Source organism: Rhinatrema bivittatum, chromosome 10 (assembly GCF_901001135.1).
Source record: "Rhinatrema bivittatum chromosome 10, aRhiBiv1.1, whole genome shotgun sequence".
NCBI lineage: Eukaryota > Metazoa > Chordata > Amphibia > Gymnophiona > Rhinatrematidae > Rhinatrema > Rhinatrema bivittatum.
Window position 1 is genome coordinate 120,183,733 of NC_042624.1, and position 12,674 is coordinate 120,196,406.

Sequence of the window (12,674 nt, forward strand, 5' to 3'; positions counted from 1 at the left end):
ACATTTTACAGAAATAAAGTTTATCATTTAAAAATATGATGCCCACTTATTTGATTTTACAGGATTGTTCTGGAAACGGTTGCAGTGGGGACATTAATTATAAACACTCAGGGGTGGGGGGTGATATGACGAGGGTGCGCAAGGCTGAAAGGCCTAGGGTAGTGGTTTCCAAATCTGTTCTGGAGGACCCCCAGCCACTCATCTTTTCAAGAGTCAATAAAGTCCGCGGGAGAGCCGGCGCTCTGAGGCGGACGCCCGCTCTCCCGACACGTGCCCAGGCACCTGTCCTGGGCGCGCGATTCTTTATTTAAATTAGGGCCCGTGCGTCCCTAGCGCCTCCTTATTGGCGGAAGCAGCAGGTGTCAGCGGGTCTGACAGCCGAAGCTTAATTTTACAGGCGTAGGTTGCTGAACCCGCTGACACCCATGGATTCAGAAAACGGACGCCGGCAAAGTTGAGCATCTGTTTTCCTGTCGTTGGGATTATTTTTCCTGTCTGCATCACTTTGCACCTTTCCACATTAAATATCATCTACAGTTCGGCTGCCCAGTCTCCTTGTCTCACAACGTCTTTCTGCAGTGCCTCACAATCAAGTCTGAATAATTTTGTGTCATCTGCAAATTTGATCACCTCACTTTAGAGATCATTTAGGAATATGTTAAAGAGCACAGGTCCCAGTGCCAGTCCCAGTGGTACTCTGCTACTGACCTGTCTCCATTTGGAAAGCTGACCATTTAGTCCTACCCTCTGTTCCTGGCCTTTTCACCAGTTACCAATCCACAATAGGACATTTCTTCCTGTCCCATAACTTTCAGGCCAATACAGTACAGTGCGCTCCAGCGGAGCGCACTGTTAACCCGCGATTGGAAGCACGTTTTCGATACGCTAGCTTTACCCCTTATTCAGTAAGGAGTAATAGTGCATCGAAAACGCACGTCCAACCCCCCCCCCCCCCCCCCCCCCCCCCCCCCCCCCCCCCCCAACGAATCTAATAGCGCCCGCAACATGCAAATGCATGTTGATGGCCCTATTAGGTATTCCCGTGCGATTCAGTAAGTAAAATGTGCAGCCAAGCCGCAAGTTTTGCTTTCAGAAATTAGCGCCTACCCAAAGGTAGGTGTTAATTTCTGCCAGCGCCGGGGAAGTGCACAGAAAAGCAGTAAAAACCGGCCCTAATTTAAATTAATTACTGTTTCGCGCGCACAGGAGAGTGTCCTGTGCGCGTGCTGGGAGAGTGGGCGCTTGCCCGCTCTCCCGCGATTTTTACTGTATCGGCCTGTTTGTAATTTCCTGAGGAGTCTCTTATGGACGACTTTGTCAATGCCTTCTGAAAACCCAGAAACGACATATCAAACTTTGTTGTTGCATCCTTCATCCCTTTTTTCTGCTTTAATCTTATTGGTCTCCTTACTCCTTTTTCAGGGTTTCCTGACCATTTTCCATTTGTTCTCTTTTCTCGTTTTCTTCAGTTCCTCCCATACATCTCGGTCTGACATTAAGTTTTCCCTATCATCTCTGCCTTACTATATGTTCCCCTTTCCATTCTTCCCCCTCCCCTCTCCCTTCCATTACCATTCAAGTCCCTCTCATCTTCCATCCATCCCCCTCCTCTCCCTTACCTTCCCTCCTTCTTCAACCCGAGTGGAGTCGGTGGCCCGGTGCTTCTAACTTGCTCCTTTTGTCGTGGACTCCATTTTCATCTGTTGCAGATCAGCTGTTTGAACCAAACTGTGCAGGAGAAAGAGAAGTCAGCAGCAGTTGGAGGAAGCACCAGCCAGCCACCAGTTTTGCTCTATGCTCGATAAGTTATGGAAAAGCTGAGGGGTGCAGCAGCTGATCTTTGACCTTACGGGCCATCTCAGGAGATGGAATGGCAGCAGCAGGAGCAGCAAACTGTCTCGGCCCCAAAGGCCATGAGGAAGCCAGGCATTACCAGCTTTTCAAGCCTGCAGGCATTCTCCGGAGGGAATGAGGAAGTGTGGGAGCCACCTTCAGTGTTGGGGCGGCAGCAGCATGTCAGCCCTGCGGGTAGGGAAGAGACGGGGGTGTTGGCACCCTCTAGTGGACGGTGCCATGTTCAATCGCACAGGCCACGCACCTCAAAAGCCGTTTTGGAATATAATTGTTATTTAAATTTATTATTGGTGAAGGAAGCCAGATTGGCAGCACTAAAGATCCATTCTGCATGCATCCCGACATAAAAACCAAAACATGTAGTATCCAGATGGCTGCAGATCATCAGGGAATGGCTGAGCCAGTACTGGTTTCAGCCCATGGCATCTATGGATTTTATGGTTTCATTTCCTAGAGAGAGAATGGAACTACAAATTCATGGATGTAATGGGGTAAAACCAGGACAGGTAACCCTGAATTAATAATGCACAGTTGTGCAGGACAAGATCTGCTGGGCCAACGACTCAACTGACCCTTATGTCATCAAAATTGTGAGAGATGTGCAAACGTACCGCAATCCAGTGCTAGCGGTAACCACAGAATACTTTAATAATTCACAAGGATGAGTCGAAAAGATTCTGCTGCGACCACCTCTAAAGGTGAAAGGGCCATTTCGACGTCAATTCAGGCTCCGTCTTCTTTCTTGAATTCGCCATGTAGGGCGCCCTCTTTTGAAAGCGGTGTGGCACTGCTTTTTATGCTACGGACAGCTTTCCACAATGTGGGTGGGCCATGGCGTCTCACGGCTGAGCGCTCAGTTCTTGAAACTCGCGCTTCCGTACAGCTGCTGTTTAGAAGGACGCCTTGGTCTCCTCTGAGAGTGGCACTCAGTTCATCCCTCCCCTAAGGAATGTCAGTGCTGAGCCTCCAGGCCACTAAGTGTTTTCTTGGGCTCACAGTTCTGGTATTAAGGACATAGCAAGGAGGGAGAGGGAGGCTGAGCGAGGGAGTGGTACCTTTCATATCCAACCTGTACAGAAATATCTTCTTAGGGGTATAATTATATATTTTACATTTTTTTTCTTTTGGCAGAAATTCAAAGCAAATGCTCAGCCTAAGGAATTGTGGCTAATTTGCAGATTTATATAAACTGTCTTCTAAGCATCATTCCTCATTGTAAAACAGTCCCAAGTAGATAAACTTGAGCAGGTTACAGAAGAGTCCATACGCAGTGGAGACATTCTTGTCCCGTTCAACGTATTCTGGAGGAGGAGTCCAAATCTTGGCTGCTTTTGGTAGGAGATTAAAAATAAAATAGGACTGGCCTAAAATATTTCTGCTTGGATGGGGTCGTCTGGGCACTTTACAGCTCGCTCTGCTCTCATTTTCATCTTGCTGCCACATGAAAGGACCTAACGTTTACATAAAGGAAGGGATCTGTCTTTTTTATATGCAGAGATGAAAGTGTGGGTTGAGTGTGTTGGTTTTTAGTCATTTGTAAATTTTAGATTGCATACAGTAGTTGTGTTGAATTTGGTGCTATATATTATTATATTATACATGTCATAATTTATATTTTGTATTTTCAGCTCTTGTGTGTAAATCGTTTCTTCCAAAATGATGTGTGAAATATTTTGATTAAAATGGATTAAATACAGATTCTTGGTGATCGTTGTGTATAAGTATCAATATCTTTACATCCTCGGCAATGCATTTAAACACAGATGACTGAAATTTTACTTGACTATCATTAGACCAACATAAAAAGATGTCACAAGAACATAAGAACATAAGAAACTGCCATGCTGGGTCAGAACAAGGGTCCATCAAGCCCAGCATCCTGTTTCCAACAGAGGCCAAACTAGGCCACAAGAACGTGGCAATTACCCAAATACTAAGAAGATCCCATGCTACTGATGCAATTAATAGCAGTGGCTATTCCCTAAGTAAACTTGATTAATAACCATTAATGGATTTCTTCTCCAAGAACTTATCCAAACCTTTTTTGAACCCAGCTACACTAACTGCACTAACCACATCCTCTGGCAACAAATTCCAGAGCTTTATTGTGCGTTGAGTGAAAAAGAATTTTCTCTGATTAGTCTTAAATGTGCTGCTTACTAACTTCATGGAATGCCCCCTAGTCCTTCTATTATTCGAAAATGTAAATAATTGATTCACATCTACTCGTTCAAGACCTCTCATGATCTTAAAGACCTCTATCATATCCCCCCCTCAGTCGTCTCTTCTCCAAGCTGAACAGCCCTAACCTCTTCAGCCTTTCCTCATGGATCATGAACACTGGAACCCACATTGTCAGATGATTCATTGTGGACAGCTATGTTGAAATGCTGCTTGGAGAGGGATACTTGGGATAGAAATAAGGGTGGTTTTCTACTGCAGTGATTTGGTTTGAGGAAAAGTGGTTAAATGCTTTTGCGGGGTGAGACGGATTGAAGAGGAATGGCAATGATTCTTCATGTTATGTGGTCATCACACAAAAATAGAGTGAAGACATTTTGCAGGCCATGTTTTCCCAAATGAGGACTCTTTACACCTGAGGGATCATGCTAAAATTAGTGGCATCAGTAGCATGGGATCTACCTAATGTTTTGGGTACTTGCCAGGTACTTGTAGCCTGGATTGGCCACTGTTGGAAACAGGATCCCGGCTTGATGGACCCTTGGTCTGGCCCAGCATGGCAGGTTCTTATGTTCTTAAATACATTTGCTTTTTGTTCCTGGTGTATACATGGTGATCTGTGAATACACAAGTGAACTATGTGAATTAGCACCATGAACGTCCAAAGTTCTGTTTACCCAGATTGACAGGGAAGAGATTGCTGTTCAGATTGGCATAACCCTTCCCAAAAGGGAGAGGCCACGTGGGAGCATGGGCTTCCTCGAGTAAGGTGCAGTCTGTATGTTGGCAACGTAATTCAGAAGGCTAGGATTTTTGGTCATCAACATCATAACCTGAGTCAGGCAATCACTGTCATAAATGTAGTGTGGGTGCCAGGTTAGTCCATTTCAATACAAGGAAATAAAGGTTAACAAAAAAATACCCAAAAATATACTTAAGGTGACCCCTTTTATTGGAATAAATACATTTCTATTAGCTCCCAAACACTAATCAAGTTAGTCCAATTGAAAGTTATCACCTTCTGTCTTTTTGCTTGTATTTGTTAAACTTTATCTCCATGTCATGCTTTTTATCTTTCTCTTTCTTTGAAGTTTCTGTCAAACCGTTTGTGAAGGATTACATCATGATGTGGGCAAGGATTATTTGGGGACCAGGATAATGTATATTTTGTTTTCCTCGAAATGGCGTCATCCAAGCTCCAAGAAGAATATCACTGCCCATCTTTACCATCTCTCCTTCTGTTATTACAAAGAACCAGGAGATACGTTGAGCACTCAAGTGATGGGAACGGGTTCAGCAAGCATTCTTCTTGATCGGGTCATAGTTTAAGGGTAAGAAAATAGGGGTGAGGGGAGCCCCACAGTGTAAAGCGCATATGGCATCTGTATGGCCTGAGAGCATCCAGGTGGAAGAGGCACTTCCCAGAGACGGAGGCACGAGAGCTTCCATCACAGTTCCCTCTTGGGAAGTCAATGCGGCATTGCTCAGTTAGAGAAGGCATTTCATACTGGGTCCCCTCTGTCAGTCTGATCAGCAGCATCTGTTGGTCACTTTAGTGAGTGCAAGGTGGTGACCTGAGTATCAGACTTGGTCTCGTTCCATCCTCTTCCTACCCAGCTCAGGGTAGAAACAAATCATATCCTAGTTTGGCTTCAAGATCCCATTAATTTACTGAGTTCAGATCACTAGGTACTTAATCCCAGTGACAGAGTAAATGACAGCAGAGAAGGATCCTATTGGCCTAGCCAGTCTGCCCAGTTGTCGTCTTCTTGGGTTTTCTGCCACTTTGAGCAGATGTGCCTATACATCCCCTTATTTAAGCGAACACCACAATCTCCCCTGACCCTATATATTTTATCTGATCTCTCCACTTAATTTCTACCACTGCCCTCTATAACTGTCATGAGCATTTTGAAATGCATTCTGGTAATTGTAGCTCTTACTTTTTTAAAATCTCAGTATGAAATGGTAATTCTACAAGTGTCTGTGCATACTGGGATCAGAAGTAAATAAGAAGGAATTAGAGCAGCCCACCCTTCATGAGCTGAAGTGGGATTGGGATGGTCATTGGTTGTAGTGCTGTGCACAATAATGCACAATTCCAAGGTCACTAATTACAGTGCTGTGCACAATAACGCACAATTCCAAGGTCACTGGTTACAATGCTGTGCACAATAATGCACAATTCCAAGGTCACTGGTTACAATGCTGTGCACAATAATGCACAATCCCAAGGTCACTAATTACAGTGCTGTACACAATAATGCACAATCCCAAGGTCACTGTTTACAATGCTGTGCACAAGAATGCACAATTCCAATGTGCTTGAAAACCAGGAAGTTAAAGAGAATTGTTCCAGGTCCTGAAGGAGAGAGTGGATAGGGGAGATTGCAACCTGTATCTCCCATTCAGATCTCTGGGATCTATCTGCCCAAGGTCATGCAGTAAGCAGTGGGTGGAGGGATTAGAACCTGTATCTCCCATTTATAGCTGGTTCTTCACTTTATATTTTAATTTTTTTGAATAATATTTCCTGAGAATTTGTAATCATTTTTTAAATTTTAAATCTAGGTGAAAACCAATCAAAATACATTTTTTTTAATCATTTTTGTTAAACTGGAGTTAGTGGGCAAACTAAAATGCAGTTTTTAGCTTTGATTCCTTATATAATAGGGGCTTAGCAGACGGTTGAATGCACGTGTGTGTGTGTGTGTGTGTGTGTGAGTGTGTGTGTGTGTGTGAGTGTGTGTGTGTATATGTGTGTGTGTGTGTGTGTGTGTGCATCCCCCTTTCAATTTCTAAACGGCTTGACCCAGGCCCCTGGGGAGGACATCTGACTTTTGTAGTTTTCAAAGGTCGCATGCAGTTGGGATAGGGGGTAGGTGTGTTGGGAGGGATGCACATTCGGAAATTTCCCTGCAAGAAATGCTTTGGAGACAACGTCAGTACCACTGGCCACTGAGTAAAATGGTCTGCAGTTGGGAAGATGGGAACACTGGCAGCGCCTTTGCTAGCGATTGCTCACATAACAATGCAGCACTTTCAATCACTCTCATTTCATTTGAAACTGTTCTCCATATCTTTCCTTGCACGTCAGTTTGTAATCATCATCGTACCCTAGCCTGACTACTATTGACCCGCGCAGTGGAAAAAGGAATACGAAGGGATATCTGGGGTTTTTTTTAGAATAATCTTCTGAATATTCCAGCATATATTTTGAAATGAGTTACATCGCAAAAGCGATACAGTAAATCAGGCTTTAGATTTGTTGATAATATTGCTTACCAGTGGAACTATGGCTGTCCAGAACGTCTCCGTTTGTACCGATATGAAAAGAGCGATCTGTGTCAAAGGTTGCATCTTTTATGTTGAATGTTTATTGCTTAAGTAAGGAAACTAATATTTTGTCCAAATTGTGTTACTGTAGTGATTTCATTGCACCACTGTAAAGCATATGAGGACAGACTTCAAGATGTAAACCTGTATATACCCCTGAGGAAAGGCGAGATAGGGGAGATGTGATAGAGACATTTCAGTACTTCCAAGGTTTCCATGCAGAGGAGGCAGGTCTCTTTCACTGGAAAGGAGGCCCTCGGTTGTAATCTAAGGAAAGATTTCTTTACAGAGATGACAGGGGATGCATCTTGCATCCCAGCGGAGGTGGTGGTGACAAGGACAGGATCTGAACTGAAGAAAGCACGGGACAAGCACAGGGGATCTCTGAGGGAGTGGTAGGGATTGTAGAGCTCAGCAGTTGGTATGGATGGGCAGACTGGACAGGCCATACGGTCTTTTTCTGCTGCCATGTTTCTCTGTTGCATTGTTTTAAAGAGTGATTTTAATTGTAAGTTGCCTTGAGCAGAAATCAGGGCTGTAATTCAGTCCAGGGAGCGGAGACTGCACTGCAGTATTTAGAAATCAGATTCTGCTCTGGGGTACAGCTTAACCTCCAAGACTCAAGGGGATCCCACTCACAATCTCAAAACAAAAACAGTCCACACTCTCAGTGTTGCGTTCCAAAACCTAGTTACTTTTACTGAAAAATAAAATGAATCAGCCCAGAAATCAACAAATGATGCAGGTCACAAATTCTTCTCAAACTGCCCAAGTATTTAGGCAGGACTCGGGCCTCCTCCTAGTTCTCCATGAGCTGCCTTTTCTCGTAGAACCCCCTTGGAAACGAGAAATCTTCTTCTCCCACTTAACAATGGTTGGAGACCCAGGCTCTAGGATTTAACTCCTCTGTCCCTTCGACCATAAGATAAGAAACCCTCCCAGCTGGCTCCCTCCCCACCCTGGCCCTTCCCGGGAGCCCTTTACTGGCCTCTCCTGCTCCTTGGAAGATGTCTCTACCATCTAGTGCCTCCCTGAGTCACCTAAATAACCTCCTTTTAGGGAAGATCCCTTGCTATCTTTCAAATGACCACTAACCTCCAGGAATCTCTGGCCACCGGAACATAACAACATAAGAAATTGCCATACTGGGTCAGACCAAGGGTCCATCAAGCCCAGCATCCTGTTTCCAACAGTGGCCAATCCAGGCCATAAGAACCTGGCAAGTCCCTAAAAACGAAATCTATTCCATGCTATTGATGCTAGTTTCTTTCTGTCCAGAATAGTGAAACCTAATCAGCCTAAAATAACTGGGTAAGAGCATTTGTTTACTGCAGCTATCAGGTGTGTGTTTTGTGTAAATGTACAATTGCTAATTAGAAATCATTTCCTGTGCGGACTTGTATATGAACCCAAATGAGAATAAGTGGAACTTGGTGTTCAGGAAGAGTGAGAGGAGGGTGCAGTTCAGGTCCTGCGGCTGACGCTTACCCTCACTGGGAGTCTGATCAAGTTCCTTTGTCTACATGTGCCTCAGGTCCCCAAATAGACTGTAAGCTCCTTGGGACAGGGAGCCCTGGAAGCTTTATGCATGTTTTCTCTCTTGTTATGCTGGGTCTACTGGAGACCACCAGCCTGCATTCACGACTATCCGGGGATTATATTCATTTAGTGGCACCTCCTCCCGTCACAGAGTCAGTTCTTGGCCAGGGAGCCACAAAGAGTGGTTCCCTCTGCAACCTGGCACATGTGACCACCAGGTGTCACCCTTGATCAATGGCTATAGCTCCCCCGCCCCACATCACCTGTGAGTGCGAGCTGGGGAGCAAAGTCCTGGCCTGGGAAGAGACCCGGGTCTTCCACGTGGCAGCACCCAGCACGTGTCATGGAGCCACCAGACTCATCCACGGTGCTTTGATTTAGGAGGCCATCTAAATGCAATAACATAGGAAAATGTGGGAATCTCTTTCTAAGAGGAAAAATGCCAAAGAGAATAAAGGGCTTTCTACCCAGCACTGCTCGAAGGTGGGTTCCAGTATCTGCAATGTGGGTATTCAGACTCCGGAGCAGTCAGAGCCGTCTCATCCCAAGCCCATTGTATCTTCTGTCACACGGCACTCACCAGGAATGCTTTTTAACATGTTGTGTCTGACTGTGGTCGTCAGTGAAGCTCTAAATCCTTTTTTTCTCTTTCTGACTTTGGGTTTATACTGTGGAATTCATTTTTCTGTTTTTGTTCATACACTTGTGCTGTCTTTGGCATGACAGGCATCTCTGCAAATGTACACAGAGTTCTGCAGGCAAAACCTGCTGGTCTGACCGGTTTTCAGAAATCAATCTCCTCAGCGAGACAAACTGAAATGCATTTTCTGCTGATAGACTCTATTTATTTTCTTAAATGCAGCCCATCAGGGTTGGAGACTTAACCCAGAACATAAGAAATTGCCATACTGGGTCAGACCAAGGGTCCATCAAGCCCAGCATCCTGTTTCTAACAGGGGCCAAACCAGGCCACAAGAACCTGGCAATTACCCAAACACTAAGAAGATCCCATACTACTGATGCAATTAATAGCAATGGCTATTCCCTAAGTAAACTTGATTAATAGCTGTTAATGGACTTCTCCTCCAAGAACGTATCCAAACCTTTTTTGAACCCAGCTACACTAACTGCACTAACCACATCCTCTGGCAACAAATTCCAGAGCTTTATTGTGCGTTGGGTGAAAAAGAATTTTCTCCGATTAGTTTTAAATGTGCTACTTGCTAACTTCATGGAATGCCCCCTAGTCCTTCTATTATTCAAAAGTGTAAATAACTGAGTCATATCTACTCATTCAAGACCTCTCATGATCTTAAAGACCTCTATCATATCCCCCCTCAGCCGTCTCTTCTCCAAGCTGAACAGCCCTAACCTCTTCAGCCTTTCCTCATAGGGGAGCTGTTCCATCCCCTTTATCATTTTGGTTGCCCTTCTCTGTACCTTCTCCATCACAACTATATCTTTTTTGAGATGCGGTGACCAGAATTGTACCCAGTATTCAAGGTACGGTCTCACCATGGAGTGATATAGAGGCATTATGACATTTTCCATTTTCCCATTCCCTTCCTAATAATTCCTAACATTCTGTTTGCTTTTTTGACTGCTGCAGCACACTGAGCCGATGATTTTAAAGTATTATCGATTATGATGCCTAGATCTTTTTTCTGGGTGGTAGCTCCTAATATGGAACCTAACATCGTGTAACTACAGCAAGGGTTATTTTTCCCTATATGCAACACCTTGCACTTGTCCACATTAAATTTCATCTGCCATTTGGATGCCCAATCTTCCAGTCTTGCAAGGTCTTCCTGTAATGTATCACAGCCTGCTTGTGATTTAACTACTCTAAATTATTTTGTATCATCCACAAATTTGATAACCTCACTCGTCATATTCCTTTCCAGATCATTTATATATATATTGAAAAGCACCGGTCCAAGTACAGATCCCTGAGGCACTCCACTGTTTACCCTTTTCCACTGAGAAAATTGCCCATTTAATCCTACTCTCTGTTTCCTGTCTTTTAACCAGTTTGTAATCCACGAAAGGCCATCGCCTCTTATCCCATGACTTTTTAGTTTTCGTAGAAGCCTCTCATGAGGGACTTTGTCAAATGCCTTCTGAAAATCCAAATACACTACATCTACAGGTTCACCTTTATCCACAGGTTTATTAACCCCTTCAAAAAAATGAAGCAGATTTGTTAGGCAAGACTTGCCTTGGGTAAATCCATGTTGACTGTGTTCCATTAAACCATGTCTTTCTATATTCTCTACGATTTTGATCTTAAGAATAGTTTCCACTATTTTTCCCGGCACTGAAGTCAGGCTCACTGGTCTATAGTATCCCGGATCGCCCCTGGAGCCTTTTTTAAATATTGGGGTTACATTGGCCATCCTCCAGTCTTCAGGTACAATGGAATATTTTAATGATAGGTTACAAATTTTAACTAATAGATCAGAAATATCATTTTTGAGTTCCTTCAGCACCCTAGGATGCATACCATCCGGTCCAGGTGATTTGCTACTCTTTAGTTTGTCAATCTGGCCTATTACATCTTCCAGGTTCACAGTGATTTCTTTCAGTTCGTCTGACTCATCACCCCTGAAAACCATCTCCGGAACTGGTATCTCCCCAACATCCTTATTAGTAAACACGGAAGCAAAGAATTCATTTAGTCTTTCTGCAATAGCCTTATCTTCCCTAAGAGCCCCTTTAACCCCTCGGTCATCTAATGGTCCAATCGACTCCCTCACAGGTTTCTTGCTTAGGATATATTTTAAAAAGTTTTTATTATGAGTTTTTGCCTCTATGGCCAACTTCATTTCAAATTCTCTCTTCGCCTGTCTTATCAATGTTTTACACTTAACTTGACAATGCTTATGTTTTATCCTATTTTATTTATTTATTTATTTATTTATTTATTTAAAGTTTCTTTTATACCGATGACCGTTTACACATCGCATCGGTTTACAGTTAAAAAGGAACAAATGGGCAGAACCCTTACATATAACATTGAAAAAACAGGTTAACTTTTGGGCAGGGCCCTTACATGTAACTGAGAACAAGGTGGTTAAAAGTGGGATAGGGTATAGAGCTGACTATGCCGCGAGCGTCCGTGATATCAATAAATAGATACAGCAAAATCAGTAACATCACAACTATTTACAAAAACTAATTACATAAGTAGCCGAGTCAAAGTACAAAATCGATGGGCATGAGACGTATTCCGAGAAATAGATTCCTAGTCATGTAGCAAATTCTTAGTTACTCAATTTTTAGTTAAGCAGTGGGGGTTTATGTAATGGCAGGTGATGTGTGGTAAGCTTGCTGGAAGAGCCATGTTTTCAGTTTTTTCTTGAAAGTGGGTGTGTATGTTTCCAGGCGTATATCGGGAGGCAGGGAGTTCCATATGGAGGGGCCAGCGAGAGAGAAAGCTCTGCTTATGGTAGATGATAATTTGAAAGATTTGATGGGTTGGGCACGTAGGGTTCCTTGGAGGGCTGTACGTGTGGGTCTATTCGAGGTACGGGGGAGGAGTGGGGGGTTAATCCAATTGAGGTTAGAGTTCAACAGACTTTTGTGGATGATGGAAAGGGCTTTATAGAGAATTCGGGAGTGTATAGGGAGCCAATGAAGTTCGATAAGTGTGGGGGTGATGTGATCTCTTTTTTTTGAATTTGATAGTATCCTAGCGGCAGCGTTTTGTAGTAGTTGTAAGGGTTTGGTATAGGTGGCGGGAATGCCTAGAAAGAGTGCATTAC